General features: G+C 40.4%; 1 protein-coding gene across 1 annotated transcript in view; it reads right to left on the reverse strand.

Annotated features, from left to right (window-relative positions):
- The window catches only part of TBC1D5 (TBC1 domain family member 5), a 1,986,766-nt gene that overhangs the window by 660,859 nt on the left and 1,307,459 nt on the right, over nt 1-18,448 (reverse strand). The gene's annotated exons all lie outside the window — the stretch shown is intronic.

Here is an 18,448-nt window from a genome sequence, read left to right on the forward strand (position 1 = left end):
TCTTGAGGAAGGATATTCCAAAGGATGGTGGAGCTGAAAGATGAACATGATCTTGAATGTGCATTCAGCTTATAACAAAGGCATGATTTGTGAAATACATAGCAGCAGCACAAATCTCATCTATGGGAGCTCTGGCAAAGAATGCAGTGGAGACTGCCAGTGCTCTGGAGGAATGGGCCTTGACTTTATGTAGAACTGCAATTACTCTCTGTCTGCAAATGAAGGCAATTCAGTTAGAGATCCACCTGGATAATGTCACTTTAGAAACACCTTGCCCCAGCTTAGCCTTTGAGAAAGAAATTGAAAGCTGATTTTTTTTTCTGAATTCAGTGCAGGGAATATGCACCTATGTTAGAAAAATTTGTAAAGAAAACTGATAAGTTAATAGTCTGACTAAGAAAAGTCTCAGAAACCATCTTAGGAAGAAAATTAGGGTTATTGCAAAGGGAATCCCTAGCCTTGTGAAATATCAAGTAGAGAGGCTTGTGCCTCTGAAGTTCTTGCAGAATTGATCGCTACAAGGAAGAAAGTTTTTCAATACAAAAACTTCAAATCTACAGAGGCTGCTGGCTCAGAAGGGGGGTTTTAGTCAAGGCTTGAAGCATAATTGTAATATCCCAAGGAGAAAATTGATCTTTAATAAGTGGTCTGAGCCAAAAAGTTCCCTTTTAAGAATGTTTTGGACAACTTTAAGGATGCAATAGGATTGTGGATTTCTGAATGTGAAAAATTGGATATGGCTGCCATTTGAACTTTAATGGCAGAGAAAAGTACAGTTTTGTACCTACCATAAATGTAGATGTTCGAAGATCCACATTGCTGCAGTCCTAACAATTGGGTAATCCGCTGTCCTCGGTCGGCCCGAATATCAAAGTATAAGGCTGACGTCGGTCAGGGCGCATTTGACTGACGTCAGTACGTCAGGGTACAAATGCGCATGACCGGCGTCATATCCTCAGTCTTTTCTTGCCCCAGATGTCAGAAGACCCTAAAAAGAAAGGTCAAAACCAAAAGACAGCAAACAACCAACCAACCACCCTTGCACTAACTATAGTACAATATATACAATATACACAAAATGTACAACCCAACCCACACAACCACCTCCAAGTACAGAGGGGAAGGAGGGAGGGTAAATTGGACTGCAGCAATGTGGATCTTCGAACATCTACATTTATGGTAGGTACAAAACTGTACTATGTTCTTCATCTCACATTGCTGCAGTCCTAACAATTGGGTAGAATCCCAAAGCAGAGATAAGGGAGGATGGCTAACTACAAGGAAGCAGGAGCTGCCAAAATGCCCTGCAAAACAGCAGTGGCAAAACCAGCCCTAGACTTAGAGTAAAGGGGCAGGTGATAATGCTTAGAGAAAGTATGTACAGAACTCCAAGTAGCTGCCTCCAAAATATCCTTGGTTGCCACTCCCCTTAAAAAAGCTGTTGAAGTGGCAGTAGCCCTAGTGGAATGAGGCCTAATCCCAGCTGGAATCTCCTTGCCATGATGGGAATAACAGAAAGCAATGCAAAACCCAATCCACTTAGAAATAGTTTGTTTTGATACAGGCTTGCCCTGAGAACTCAAAGCAAAAGAAACAAACAACTGCTGAGACTGCCTGAAACCTTTAGTTCTGTCCAAATAATAACGCAACTGCCTGTGGACATCTAAAGTGTGCAAAATCTTTTCCCCTTTATTTTGGGGATTTGCATAAAACGTAGGCAAATGAATAGTTTGGTTCAAAGCCACACTAGAAACCACCTTAGGCATAAAGGAAGGATTAGTACGTAATGATACCCTATCCTTATGGAAAATCAAGAAAGGCTCAACTGCCATAAGGGCCTGTAATTCAGAAACCCGTCTTGCAGAGGTAATGGCCAACAAAAAAGCAGTCTTCCATGATAAATACTTCAACTCAGCAGTAGCAGCAGGCTCAAAAGGTTGTAGAGTGAGTATTCCCAAGCAGGAGTAGGAGCTCTTCGTGGGGGTCTTATATTCTTTGCCCCTCTAAGAAATTGCTTGAACAAAGGATGAGAAAACAATGGTGGGTTGCAATCACAGTGAGCTGAAATTGCTGCAGCATGAACCTTAATAGAAGAGAAAGACAAACCTTTGTCTAGTAACTCAGTAAGATATTGAAGAGCCACACACAAATTAGGCTTAGAAACATCAAAATCTTTTGCTGCACTCCAAAACAAAAATCTCTTCCATTTGTCTGCGTACACTTTCCTTGTACTAGGCCTCCTAGCTTCCAAGATAACATTCAAAACTTGCTGAGGAAGTGGAGGCCCACTATGGCTCAAAACAGAATATGCCAGGCTGTGAGGTGCAGAGAGTGAAGCTTGACATTTAGCAAATGGCTGTCCTCCTGCGACAACAGGTGTGGAATCGAAGGCAAAGGCCATGGAGGCTTCCATACCAGACTTCTCAGTAATGGGTACCAGTGTTGTCGAGGCCAATCCGGAGCTATCAAGATCATCCTTGGCTTGTCCCGTCTGACCTTCAGAAGTACCTTTAGGAAGAGAGGCAGAGGTGGAAAGGCATACACATGAAGATTGCTCCAATTGAAGGAAAGAGCATCCACTCTCCAAGCTGTGGGATGAAACCTTTTTGTGCAAAACTTTGGCAGCTGATGGTTTAGTGGAGAAGCGAACAGATCTATGTCTGGAGTTCCCCATGACACTGTCAATTGCTGAAATACATGAGGATCCAATTTCCACTCGTGGGGATCCATAATTTGTCTGCTCAACACATCTGCTAAGGAGTTCTGTGCTCCTGGCAGAAACCTTGCCTGAAGATTGAGCTGTAAACTGAGAGCAGTCTCCCACAAAATCATTGCTTGCCTGCATAGAGGATAAGAATGCGTTCCCCCTTGCTTGTTGATGTACCACATGACAGTTGTGTTGTCTGTTAGAATCAACACCTGCCCTGGAAGAAGTAATTCCTTGAAAGCAATTAATGCAAACTGGACTGCTAACATCTCCTTCATGTTGATATGTAGATGTTGTAGTCTGACAGGCCACTTGTTTTGTATCCATTTTCCATTGAGATGAGCTCCCCAAGCTTTGTCTGAGGCATCTGTCGTTAAAATCTGACTCGCCTCTGGCCGGGTCACAGAGAGTCCCTTGTTTAGGTGACATTCCTGAGCCCACCACAAAAATTCCTTTTGAATGCAAGGTATTATTTGAATGACAGTGTCCAGATCCTGGCAGTGCTGTGTCCATACATTTTTGAGATACCATTGCAGCTTCCTCATATGCAGTTTGGCATTGGGAAGCACCAGAATACAAGATGCCATGAACCCTAAGGCTTGAAGGACTGTCCTTGCAGTCAGCCCGGACTGACGAGATAGTTGATGGAAGTAAAGGGATAGACTCTTTTGTTTGTCCGGGGTTAAAAAGGCCATCTGGGATGCTGTATTCAGTCTCACACCCAGAAAGCACATGTCTTGAGAGGGTACTAGACTGGACTTTATTTCGTTCACAGAATACCCTAGGCATCTTAGCACTGCTATCACGAATTCCAAATGATGAAGGAGCTCTTCTCTTCCTTGAGCCAGAATTAGGCAGTCGTCCAAATAAGGATAGATCTGTATTCCTTTTAGTCTGAAGAAAGCTATCACTGGAGCCAGAATTTTCGTGAACACTCTGGGCGCAGTAGACAAGCCAAAGGGCAATGCAGAGAACTGATAGTGAGAAGTCCCAGCTCAGCAGAAACTTTCTGCAACCTAGTCTGATAGGAACATGAAGGTAAGCCTCCTTGAGATCCAAAGTTACCATCCAATGATCTTTGCCCAGCAGAGGTAAAAGCTGCTGCAACGTCAACATTTTGAACTTGGGAATGTCCAGATAAGTGTTGAGGATAGATAAATCCAAAATTGGTCTCCATGTGTTCCCCTTCTTTGGTACTAGGAACAGGCGAGAATAAAATCCTAGGCCCACTTCTGGCAGAGGGACCAGCTGTATGGCCCCTAGGTGGAGCAACAGAGAAACCTGCTTGTGAGCCTCTATTCTTTGTTGAGGAGGAACGTCTGGCATGCCTGTGAAAGGAGGCAAGGTATGGAAATAAAACCTGTAGCCGTGGTGTATGATATCCAATACCCATCTGTCTTGGGTAATTAAACACCAATTTTCTTTGAAAAGTGCCAACCGTCCCCCCAAAGGTGCTGCCAGACGAGCAGGCTCTGGCAGCTGAAAAGGTAGGTCATTGGGTCTGCTTACGAAAGGACTGACCCCTGCCCTCACCGAAGCCTGTGCAGGAGAACTCCCTGTTCTAGGCCTGAAAGAGCCCTGAGCTCTGCCCTTACCACGTCTAGATCTACCCCTAGACTGGGAATCATAAGAAGGATACGTCCACCCCTTAGTAGGCCAATTTCTACTAAACTTTGGAGGCTGGACTTGCAAAAAATCTTTAACAGTCTGCATAGACTTGGCTTTGTCCTCCATTTTCTTTAAAACTATCTCAACAGGAGGACCAAACAATACGTCAGATTGTAAAGGAGCATCTAAAATCCTTGTTTTAACATGTTCAGACAAATTCTGATCCCTCAGCCAGGCGTGCCGGCGAAGAACTGACCCAGTGGCAGCCACCCTAGACGAGGCCTGTACAGCATCAAAACCACATTGCAAAGAATGCTTACCCACCTGTTCAGAAACGTGCACTAAATCTTGCAACTCCTTACAATCAATACCTACTGCCAGAGCATCAACCTTAGATTTCAATCGTGAAAGGAGATAATTTTGGTATTTCAACATGTGAAACTGGCAATTCAGAGCCCTCATAGCAAGAGTGGAAGAAGTATAGACTTTCTTGCCCCATCTATCCAAGGCCCTAGCCTCCTTGTCTGCAGGAACCGGATTCTTAACAACAGAAGCCTTAACACCTTTAGGCCCATGGCTAACAGTTTCCGGGTCTGCCCTAGGACTCTTAAAAAGATACTTATGAGTGTCAGGCACCCTGTAATACCTATCCGGTTTAACAGGAGCAGGAGGCAAAGAATCAGGATTAAGAGAAGCTTCCATAAAAACATCTTCCACTACAGTCAAAACAGGAGGTATAGCCAAAGGCCTATGCTGGGGTAACAACAGAAATTCCCTAAGCCTTTTTCTGGAATCAGAGAAGTCCTGACCTTCCCACTTAAAATGCTCCCTCATGGAATGAAAAGTTTCTGAAAAAGAAAAATCCTCAGGGGGAGTAGCAGAAGGAGTAGAATCATCCACATCAGAATCAGAATAAGGAGAGTACTCCTGCAAGTCTTCAGCCGAAGACTCTGAAACATCTGAAGCCTGCTCAAAACCCCCCAGCTCAGGTTCCACCCTAGGCCGCTTATGAGGAGGGGGCATAGAACCCCTAATCAAAGTAATCAAATCTTCTGCCATTTTAAGCATATGCTTCTTGGGCACAGTACCTGAAGAGCTAGGGGTAACACTAACTGAAGCTAAACCTGGCCTGCCCCTGGGGGAAGCCTTGGAAACAGAAGGAGAGGGCCTAGCCACCTTAGGAAGGGAGGGGAGTATAGTAATATGAGAAGCCCCCTCTGCCTGACTAGTCTCTTGAGAGGCCACATCTTGTAATAACAAGGTCTCCCCCTGTGAACACAAAGAAACCTCTGGTGGAGCCACCGGCTCCACCGACACCTCTAAAGAACCGGCGTCAGGGACTGACGGTTCTTCAAGCCTAGGCTTAACTGCCTTGTCCTTGCGCTTCTTTGAAGAAGCGGGCGTTGGAGCATCCAACGGCATTTTATAGTTACACCGCTTCCCAAAGACTAACCTCGCACAATCCAACCGCCTCTTTATAGTGCGTTTATTAAATCTAGCACAAGAGCAACAGCCAACAACGTCGTGCTCAGGCCCTAAGCAAGGAATACACAAAGTATGATAATCTTTATGCGGTATCTGTTTCCCACAAGAAATGCAATTATTAACTTTTTCTGACATCCGGTAAATGACTGAGGCAAGAAAAAACTAAAATATTCCCCAACGGGGTACTTAGCCAACTTTGAATCCGGCCTGAAACTTCAAAATTGAAAAATCACAGAACGCCAACCGGCACTTGCAATACTGCTTCTGCATCGGACCATGCGGCAAAAAAGACTGAGGATATGACGCCGGTCATGCGCATTTGTACCCTGACGTACTGACGTCAGTCAAATGCGCCCTGACCGACGTCAGCCTTATACTTTGATATTCGGGCCGACCGAGGACAGCGGATTACCCAATTGTTAGGACTGCAGCAATGTGAGATGAAGAACATCTAGCACCTTTCTGAAACAGCCCTGCAAGGAAATCCAAAACAGAAAGAAGAGGTGCTGAAAAAGGATCTATGTCCTTAGAGGAAGCCCAAACAGCAAATATTTTACACCTACTTCTGTAAACCTTCCTTGTGTTAGGTTTCAAGGAAGAAAGCAAAATACTAGTAACAGAAGCAGAAAGCCTGGCATCTCTGGCCATCTTTGGAATTGTAGGAACCAAGCTTTAGGGCTTTCAGGTATCAGTGAAGGTGACCAGATGGACGGGGGAACCAAACCTGCCAAGGCCAGAAGGGGGTGATGAGAATCATTGTTGCCTTACATCTGATGGCTTTCTGGAAAAATCTGGGATATGTGGGGAAAGGGTGGAAAGGCATACAGGAGATTGGGGGGGTCAATGATGGAGGACAAAGTAGCTGGCGCACGTGATGTTTAGAAGACAGGTAAAAAGGTCACAGCACAGCTGGCCCCAGTGTCTGAAAATCTTTGCTGCTACTGTTTGATCGAGGGAGAACTCATGAGGCTGGGGTTTGGGATGGCCAGCCCTCTCTTTTTCTGCTGTTAGCCTAGGACTTTGCTGAATATGGATCAGCTTGCTAGCCTGAACCTACAAGTTTATTTCTGCATCTGTATCTCTGCTAGGGCCAAGTAACATTGCCAATTACACATTGCTAGAAAAAAAATAGCTGTTTAGACAGATTTTTCTTTTAAGCATCCTACCTCCTTAAATTGGTTGTTTTTTCCTGTTTTCCCTGTGCAATTATATACTTCTCTTCATATTTAGTATTTAACTCTACTGTGCAGCTTCATCATCTTTAAAAGCTTGTGGCTGATTTATTTACTTACTAATTGATAAGAGGATAGTTACAGTGAATGGTATCTAGCTGCTATTATCTCCTCCTGATTGGCCTGACTGCTCTACAATTCATTACAATTAGTGTTTATAGTTATTTGGCTTATTTCTCATGACTGGAGTAAATGGACTTCTCCAATCAGGTAATCTGGAGTGGTGTCAGTGATGTATCTTAGGCCAGGACAGAAAGCTCCAGTACTGGAAAATATTACCAGTCTTCTCTATAAAATATTATTTGCACATGCTTAACCTCAGTAGTCTATTCATTACTTTGCATCAGTGCAGGACCAAGTTGCTCCAGTTATGTTGATAAAGGTCTATACTGAATCAGCGAACTCTTAAACAAGCGAATGCTGATTCATCAGTCCTATGTAAGTGAAAGCTTACAATCCCGAACACCTGGAACAGTGATTTTTTTCCCAGGGAAAAAAAAAAATCACTGGGCCGGTTTCAGGAGTTTGCCATTTCCTCCACTGTGGTGCGATCTCGGAGTTGGTATATTTAAGTAGGGGAGTGGGGGGGGGGGCACAGCCCTCCACATCTTGGGGTGTGGGGGGCAAAGCCCCCCCACATTATATACTGTTTTAAGATTTTTTTTTTTTTTTTTGTGGAACAGCGATTTTTTTTCCCTGGGGGGAAAAAATCACTGTTCTGAGTGTTCGGGATTGTAAGCTTTCGCTTAAATAGGGTCGATGAATCAGCATTCGCTGATTCAGTATAGACCCTGTTGATAATTTGACCAATCAGCCACAGTGATATTTGAAAATACATCGACTGTAGTGAAAACTTTGCAAAGTATTTGCTCCAAGACAAAAGAAGTCTTAAGAATGATGTCTTCTGGAGGGAGGTTGTCTATTCAGGTAAAGTCACTTCAGATTGCTAGAACTTCTTTACTTTTCCAATAGGTTTTGTAAGGCAGATGCTGGAAAGACTCCTGATCATGGTCTACATATGAGGTATCAGGAATAAAATATAAATGGGAACCACCTACAAAGTATTATTAGTCATGCAGGAGGTCTTATAGAACCTATGGACTTTCTCTCCTTATTTTCTTCCTAGGAGTGGACAGAAAGAAATAGATGTTCTTGTCCCTTTTCTCTTCTGCACAGATACTTTCCATTTCTTCAAACTTGCACGTTAACAGTTACCTCCTAAGGACGGACATCTTGTGAAACCCCTCTCCTTCTCAGACTCATCATTGTTATTCTGAAGATTCACAGACAATTCCTTAGTATGCAAAGCTGTGCAGCACAGATTTGCATACCAGACAAACTTGCCCCAATTGGCAGACCACAGGCTGCATAGTGCAACTTGGTACTACTGAACAGTAAGAGTTTTCATGCTGCATTAAAATGAAGAAGTCAGGGGTGAGGTCAATGCTGGTGTTTAACCGAGTAGGATATTAATAGCAAAAATGTCATACACTCCACAGTAAACAGATTACTGTAAAGAGCATTGCAGAAAATGCCTCCGTGTATGCCATTAAATAGCAGCATGCACCTATGCAGTTCAACTAGCAGAGACTGGGCAGGGGAAGTAGGTCAGCTTTATCCTGTGCAAGGTGCTTATCCAGTTAAGTAGTTCTGAATGTATGTATGGCAGTGTGTGTGTGAGCCACTGTGTAAGTTGTGACTATGTATGTGTGTGATGGATGACTACTGCCTGACATGTATAAGTCAGGAGGAAGTGGTTGCAGAGTGTGCAGGTACTGGGTGTGTTTTCTTGTGTGCATCTCGGTGTGTCTGTGCAGTCTACACCAAAGGACATGTTGAGGTAGACCACAGCAGAGCAGAGATCTATAGCATAACACTGCTCTACTTAGCCTTCCTTGTCTGCCAGTGCCCAAAATGAGTAGTGTGCGTGCGCATGTGTGTCTGCCAGTGTATGGTGGTGTGCCTCTGTGTAGAAAGGAAAGGCTTGTTAGCATCTGTCACTGTCCCTCAGCTTCTTTAACAAACAGTACTGTCTGTGAGGTCTATTTTTCAGATCCTTTTTCAGACAATTTCATTTCAGACAGTTATCCCTTAATCATTGTGCATGTACAGTTTGAGAATTATACTTTTCAGATAAATAATATAGTAATCATAACTCTGGCAATTTTTTCTTAAAGCCCAGTGCAAAGCATACACTTTCAGAATTATGTGAAATTCAGGAACTCTTATTGCAAAGTAGGCAATTGCCTGCATGGAAATAGAGACTGCTCATTTACATGATGAGTTCTTCAGCAAATTGCACAAAACGTCCACAAATGTACCATGAGTTGGGGGCAAGGTAAATCTAGGCTCAGGTATTTGACATACAGGATGGTCACTGTGAACAGTGATGTCTGGCACAACATCTAACTGCTACACCAAGCACAATGTCATACCTATATACTTAAAATTACTTAGAAAACTACTTTATGACATGTTTTACCATCTGTTTGGGGTCTCACAGTGGCAGTGTGCTATTATAACATGCACATTGGCCACGGTGGTGCAGTGGTTTTCATCGTCGCCTCACAGCAAAAGGTTCTCCGGTTCGATCCTCGGCTGGGATGCCTTCTGTGCGAAGTCTGCATGTCCTCCCTGTGGTCGCGTGGGTTTCCTCCCACATCCCAAAGACATGCTGTAGGTGGATTGGACACTCTAAATTGGCCCTAGGTGCGAGTGTGTGCCTTCAGTGGAAGGTTGGGCGCCAGGCTGGCAACTTGACACTGTAAAACTCCACTGCCAATCATGAGCGGACAGGTGATCCGCTGTGGCGAGCCCTAACTGGGAAAAGCCGAACGAAGAAGAAGATTGCCTCATAAAATTGTGTATTCAGCAACAACTACTTTGCAAGTAACAAAATAAAATTACAATATTATATGCCTGAATTTAGCTATATAAACTGTAATACTTCTTCTTCTTGCAAGTAACATCACAACAGAGATGGCCTAATGTATGAAGGGGGGGAGGGTGCTACTAACAGTGCTATGAAGTAACACAGAATGATAGGGAATTCATAACTGAGCAATTCATATTCACTCTCATTCCCATTTAATGACATACTGTGTTTTTGAAAATGTGCGTAACTATGAATCGCTAAACAGCACAGAAGCCCAATTCAGCCTATCAGTGTGAGCTGTGATGCTGTGTCATTTCCTATGAATCACAGCTTGCATTTTAGATGAAATTATCATTTACATGCTGCATATGCATAATTAACAATAAAATAGATATTACAGTTTATACAGCTAAATTCAGGCATATAATATTGTAATTTTATTTTTATTACTTTCATTTGTTTCTGCAAAACTATTAAACATACTGCATGACAGCAAACAAAAAATATATTATGCAAAATGCATTTGGTATTTAGTTACATAGCTGCTAGTATCACAAATGATCGTCACAAACAAGCAAAAAAAAAGGGTGATATCCCTAGGTTATAAATACACAGTTTAATGCATTTTCTGGATATACATTTTTTAGCTAGCAGGGATTGTTCAATTGCAACATCCACACACATTTCATAGTTTGTACAAATTTAACTTTACAGTGCCCTTTTCAAAGCAGAAAACTGCAGAATCCACCTGAGGCACTGCAGTCACAGAAAAGTACTATACTCACATATCCTAAGTTAAGAGTCTGGTTATCAGTGGTTCACTGTTTTGAAGAATATATACACTGTATAAGGGCAACACATTGTCTGGGTAAAAGCAGCACAATAGTTCTTTACTAATTCCACAGCTTACTAAGACTTATAAACATGTTCTCTCTGAATAAAAATATGCAGGTTAGCTACTACTGATCTTAACATTTTGCAATAATCTACATTAGAATATCATGTACATTCTTGCTACCATGAAATGTGCATTCTGCATTTCAATCTAAACACATTCACCATTTTGTCTACTGGCACTGATGAATAAATGTACAACCATATTCTGATCTGATATTCAAAACCAGCATTCTTGGGCAGATGGAGAATACACTTTCTTATTAAAAATATTCCAGTCTATACAGAAAACATGCAAAAGGCGCACTCTGAGCACTTACATCTTTATGTTTTTACAGCAGTAAGATATTCTCAAGGGTTAGATTAACAATCAGTTAATTACTCCCAAGGGCCAATGTGGTATGAGACACATGCCCCCAGGTGGTTATTAAGAGACTGTTAATCTAACACCTGGCCATGCCTTATTGTTTCATTATAAAACAACGGTTGGAAATTGAGAATTCTAATTGCTGACTTTATTCTGAAAGTGTTAGGTTATCAGCTGGAATTCTTCAAGCAAAACAGATTAATACAGTATAATTAAGATGAGGCTGGGGTTAGGGCACTTTAAAATTTAAGCTAAAGGACATAAAATATTCATATATACTATATATCTCTTCTTTATTTCACTATCACTATAACATTACTTTTGGCTGTGCCTTAAAGGTTGAATATTATCATGTAAAGTCAATATCCTTTATTTATTTTTAAATACATATACTCACTTTTATTAGCTGCACGTTAATTGTGAATACTGACATAGCTTTAGCACAAATGCCTTAACAACCTAGGAAAAGTTAGCAATATTGATATTAACATGCACAACCCTGAACATTAACACACAATATATACTTTATCAGGAATCCTCACCTGAGCATACGATTTGCGCTCCTTGTTTTAAAAATGTCAACAATGGCAGAGAATTACTATCTTCGCTACTGGTAGTGTTCTGCAACACCTATTTCATGTCAGTAATAAATTTATCTCCTTCCTACAGAAGAGCAGGGCTACAAAATATCCTTTAGCTTAAATGTTAAAGTGTCCTAACCCCAAGTTCATTAATCATTAACTGCAAAGCATGTGACCTTTGTGCATTTAGGAAATAACTGAAATGAGGGCTTCTGGACGACTTCGTAAACCTATCTATCAAAACTTAAAACTATCAAAACTTAAGTAAAAAAAAAAATATCATGTATTCTTTAGAAACAGAGTTAAGAATTATTTAACTTTGCAAAGATCCTAATCCCTTAAATTAATTTTACTGTGAAGGAACAAGAACACATATTTACAGTGTTACTTTACTGTCCCTTTATCAACCTGAACCTCCGAGTTGACACAAAATTTATCTTTGTATTTTAGAACTACTAAGACAGAGAATAACTTAATGAACCTTTGTTAACTTGAAAAGTCAGCATTAGTACTGTTAAGTTTTATCATAAAGGGCACCAGGACAAACTTAGCTCTTATTTATTAAGAAGCCTGCTAGCAATGAAGCAATGAATTAATCACCATCATCATTATTATTCTTAACAGAGACTACTATCATCTACCTGTACAGAGATTAATATTAGTACAATAAAACAAATACTGACACAGTTTGATTTAGTGCATTACATCTTTTTGGTGTTTTGCTCCAGCCCTTTTCTGTCCACTTGAGCACACCCTCCTGGCTGCTCTACTAGTTTGCTCCTCTCTGTGGCCGAGGAGCTGGTATACTAGTAGTGATGCTTGTTATTTTCCTGTGAAGCCCTGACTCACCACATATGCTCCCTAAGGTCAGTGTGCAATGGACTTTTACGATGTGCACCAAGCCATTGTGTGATGTGATCAATTGCACTGTTCTCCCATGCAGACAAACATCTCTGCATAATCCTTGGTTTTCACTAGGGATCCTATCACGCAGGGTATGCTCAGGAGCACACGCCGCCTCCCCACTTATTTTTGTCCTCCGTCAACAACCAGTTCCAGCAGGCACTCCAGCAGTTGGACTCGAGCCGCTTGGGTCATAGTCGGAGCTTTATTCCAATTTTCCTGCACTACTGCATTACATTTGTTAAAATACTAAAGTATAAAATTACTGTTTCATGCACTGTACAAACATTAGCCTCGCTTGGCTGCAATGAAATAATGGCAGCAGACAGTTAATATTTATTTATTTTACTCTTTGGGTACACCTTTCCTAATCACATTGTAAACTGTGACAAAGCCATCTGTCTTTTATGGAAAATAACTCTGAACTGCACTATTAATTTAACATGCAGAAAAACGTATATGCAAATGTGCAGATTAAAGTGTACTTTTTAACTTATAGTATTTTTGAATGACACTGTACAAGCACTGTTAGAAACACGCTGAAAACTGTGGCACCTTATTCGTCTGCAGAGCTATATAAAACCACATGATGGCAGTATACTACCACCTAATAAACATTCATAATAACTTCATTTATTTGACAAAAAATGAAGAGGGAGCAGATATAAGTTCTGCAACATGTTTGTTTCAGCTGTCAGAAATGCTTGCTTTTGCTGGTGAGTCAGAGCTTTGATATGGTTAAGAAAGATCCAACTCATATGTTGGGTGCCAGTTGTAATTTCACATGAAAATAAGAGTCCCAAATCTGTGAAACAGGCATGGGAAATACCACCTCCTCTGAGTTGCAATAATTCTGGAGATAGTACTGCTACAACTCGACTGTCAGGGAGCAAATCCCCATATGTGGAATGAAGGAGGCATACAGATTTTGGAATACTCATTTTTCACAATTTTGATAACCATAGTTACAACAGTCCATATGTACCATACCATATGTAAGTAATCACAGTAAGAATAAAAGCTAAGTCATAAATCAAGTAAACATTAGCAATTTAAAGCTACAGCCCCTCCTCTAAAATGAAGTAGAAGGAGGGAAATGGAAAAAATGACATGGGGGGGGGATAACTAAGGAAAGGTAAGCTGAACGCAAACAGGTTGCCCAAAATGCAAGAAAGGAACAGAAGTGGAGAGTGATGTTGTGTAGTGCTGAGAACCAGGGATATGCAATGAGTTGCATACATGTTATAAAACCACTGCAACCACGATAGAAACACAAGTTAAAGAGCACAGTATGACATGGTTTTACATGTAAGGCTTCCCAGCATAATAGCAAAATGAATTCAACAACAAAACTAGTAAACTTACTGCTGAATTATTCAAGAGCTTATGCATGGAAGTATGCTACCTTAAACATTCTGACACCGTATCCATACCATGCACACACAACTCCTTATTAAAAACAGCCATTTTGAAGCTGCTGCATATCGGAGTATAGGGATTCTATGAGGTACCTTATGTTCAGAGTTAGTATTTATGCCCCAAGAACCTAATACACTCTTAGTTCTAAGCATCGTAACTACAATCCACATAATCATCATAATTATAACAAGAGCTCTATCTCAATGTTTATGAAAGACCATGAGAAACATATGGGAGAGTAACTTTCAGCAGAAAATATCGAGGAGGAATGGAAAGAGAAGAAACAACCAAAAGAGAACACTAGCTTTAAAGCTAGAGGCAAAAGCTGAGAAAGGGATGAAGACAAACTCATGAAAAAAAAATAAAAAAAGGCTAGGAGGAGAAGAGCTACAATAATAAGGAATGCTACACTTCCAAAAACTAACCTGGAAGGTGCCCTTCTCTTAGGTAAATGGGGAAATACAAAATGCCCCATATTTTGGTGTTGGCTCTGTCCAGCACAAACCGAGTAACACATCACACTATGACTAATATACAAGGTCAACCTTTTCAATTACATGATCGCAAATGAAGCAGTGGTTAACAAAGAAACTAGACCACAACACGACGTAGTGTCACTTTCAAATACATGGTTAGCAAACAGGCAGTACAACAACAACAACAAAATAGCTAAAAGGCTAAGCATTTTGTTGAAAGGAAGAAGGAAAACAATCTAAGTAACAATCATTCTAGGCTAAACTATGTCATATCATATGAGATGGCGTGGCAAAATTCAGTAGAGCATTGCAGTACATTGTTACAGGCATGCACTCCGCAGACAAAGAATCCATATTACACTGTTCTACCCCAATTAATAAATTCAAAACTAAAATAAAGCACTATAGTAAAGCCTAATGTGGAATGCTAAGTTTAGTTTTGAACATCAGTTCTCAGCACATAATGGAATTTACAAGATGGAACTATTTCAGTAAGTGTACGGAAAGGATCAGACACTGTGGCTGCCCACATTTACAAGAGAGAATGAGAATATGGAATAGGTTCACAGTATGTCAGCAGCTCAACAAGTGCACATTTGCCTTTAATGTCAGCAAAATGAGAAGGCCATGGGTTTTATCTTCTCATCAGGTAGATGGATTCATATTCCAAAACTGACACTGTAGTGCAGCTTTAAGTGGGTGCTGCATACTTAAGGTTCAAGCCTTTGAATGGGATGTTAAAAATGAGTTTAATCTGTCCGACAAGGGGGCAAAGTAGGCAGATGTTAATGAACCCATGGAACTTATAGAAAGCAATAGTAATTTATCCTGGTTTCTTCGCCAAATATCCCCCACTTGTATAAATACCACATCAGGTGTCATCTTAAAAATAGCCTGGGATTGTCAATAAATCCTGGGGCAGGTTAGTGGCATACAAATGAAAAGGATGAATGAAAATGTATGCATATTTACTCAAGGGAGGTGAGCACTTAGGGATGACAGCATGAATCATTACCAAAGTAATAAAAAATGGGATGCACTGCTAAAAAGATAGATAGGTGTTTATTCTACAGAGGTGCTTAAAGGTGTATGCCTAGAACAGACAAATAAAATGACTGTGAAGACCAGCGTTATTTCATTTCCTACCTGTGTCCATACAGACAGACAGACACACACACACACACATACACACACACCTACACACCTATGCTTTGCTGCTTCAGTCACCAGTCTTTTTGTTGAAAGATGAATGTCATGATTCATTTAGCCTCAGTCTGTTCTGTTGTCTGAGCCAGTGATGCACTTTGGGGGATTTTTCCTTTTGTCTCCACTGTAGTGTGTCCATGGAGTTAACATATATAATTTAAGGGGGTTTGAGGGTTGATGCCTCCCTCGTGGAGTTGTAGGGGGCTTGTCCCACTGCACAAAATATATTATGTTCTTTGTGTTTTGTGACTTATAATTTTCAGTTAAGCAGTTTATGTTAACTCAGCAGGACATAAGTAAACTTATACACACTCACATTTAATGCCTGTATAGACAAAAGGTGTCCACACTCTGCCCTAGTTGTACTGACATTTGTAGAAACAAAGGATTCTGGATTGCTGACTGACTAATAATATGTAATCTTATACGACACCAAACAATAATGAAAGTAAGAGACATGATCAAATTACAACAAATTCTTCAAAAGCACAAAACTACATTCACCACGGAGGTTGCTGCAACAGGATATTTATCCTCATGACCAAGGTGTACTGATCCCAAAATTAGTTGTAATAAATGCAAGGGTGTACAAGGCATGGGCAGTACATGCATGGGGATTTTTGCCTTCCCCCAATTTTTTTTTAAACTGTATGAATGCAGTAACAGTCACTTTTAACAATCTTAACTCCATATGACCAAATGTTTTCAATGAATTGGCAAGGATCCAGCAAAAAAAAAAACATGTCAGGGTGTGCACAGGATGGTGCACTGCTACATGCCAACAGCCTTCTAGCAAATACAATGAAGACATAGAGAAGCCATCTGTGAAGTATCCTATTACTCTTATGAATCCATCCATCCATAACCCCTTTTCCCATTTTTGCACATGGGGTCAGGGTGACAATCATCTAGAGCCCTGTTGCGGTTGTTCTTCCATACCACAAATTCATATTCACACTCATACCTATGGGCAATTTAGAGTGCCCAATCCACCTACTGTATGTCTTTGGAATGTGGGTAGAAATTGGAGCACCTGGAGGAAACCCACACAAGCAGAGGGAGGACATGCAGACCCCGCACAGAAGGCACCTCAGCCGAGAATTGAACTAGGGAACCTCTTGCTGTGAGGTAACAGCTCTTATGAAATGGACTAAGATACATTTAAAAATAACTAATTTTTTTGCTAGAATGACATTTTAAATGAAGAAATAAGCCTACATCTGTTAAGCATGCTACTCTGTTGCAACACAGTACACATTGGTCCCATACAAATTTAAAAATGGAACTTTCTAAAACACAGCGTACTGTTGTATGTTATCTTTGGTTACACTTGTCGAGCTCTTGATATCCCCCCAATCTGTGTCATTAATTTAAGATATAATTATGAATGATATGTACGTTTAAACAAAATGACATGCTAGTTAACAAACAACATATCAGGATACATTGCAATGGTTTATCTTCTGGATGCACTGATAAAAGGCTCTCAAATCCAGTGTGATTCAAACTACATGGGCACTGAGACAACATGTTATGTGAAGTGCTGGCAGTCACCTTTGTATAAATACAGCAGACATGCTTTGCATAGAACTGACAGCTAGCCAGAAGCCTTGCATTTCTGAATCTGTTTTAGAATATGCACTACTGTACTAAACAAGAATCAATTCTTAACAAGCAATTATTAACCCTTTTACATTAAACTCTGTTTACACACTGCAACTTACACTAGGGTTAAGTCCTACTTAAATGTAGACAGAGTTTTAATCAAGTTCTCTGAAAATGCTGATGGCTTATATTACTTTTGTATTTATGGTTTGAATGACTTGATATGTCATGTTATTGAGATGACTACAAGTACAACAGTCCTGTAATTTCACTTAGTACAATTATTTATACACACAGAATGCATCTGTATCATTTTATTTGAGGACAAAACAAGTAATTAAATGCTATGAGCAGTTCCATGCAGAAGAGAGTTCTTTTCATTTACTTCACAATTTGATAGTAATTTTATTTACAGGAGGATGCATTTTGAACTTGCTGTAAACTATTACATAACAGTTGACATACTTGCTACATGATGTCACGAGTGTGTGTATTTATTTATTTACTGCTGCTTGCACGAACGTGATATTTACATCATTCCATGTATCAATATGCACATTCAAATACCAGTTTTCTGCTAGAGTCAACTATACAATTTTTCTGACTAAGAATATTCACGTTAGTGGAGTTTAGGGTATAGAATCACTATATATGAGATAAATGTCTGCAGGAGGTTTACTGACAGATTATATAACAGAACTCTGTAAAATAACATGAAACACTGTAAAGGATTCATCATACTATGCACTGACAGTATGTTGTACCTATAAAAAAATTCTTTTGGCAAACCATTAATGAACACATGCATCACGGGTGGAAAAATAAATGCAAAATATACCGCAGGGACTAAAGTTTCAATTACCTGAAAAGAAAGATCAAACACAAGTAGCTCAAGAACAGCTGCTGGTATGATGACAGGAACATTTACCAAAAAACCTGAGACTCTGTGGAAAAGAAACTTAATGCTACAGCAAACATTTCTGACTTTTCATTTGTTTAGAAACCCAAGTTTTGAAAACAGTCAGCAGACTCCCCCCCCCCCCCTCAAGTAACTTGATGAAAAGCAAGCTATGTAAAAATCATAAAGTAG

This window comes from Protopterus annectens, chromosome 3.part1 (assembly GCF_019279795.1).
Source record: "Protopterus annectens isolate FY-2018-M chromosome 3.part1, PAN1.0, whole genome shotgun sequence".
Taxonomy (NCBI): Eukaryota; Metazoa; Chordata; order Ceratodontiformes; family Protopteridae; genus Protopterus; species Protopterus annectens.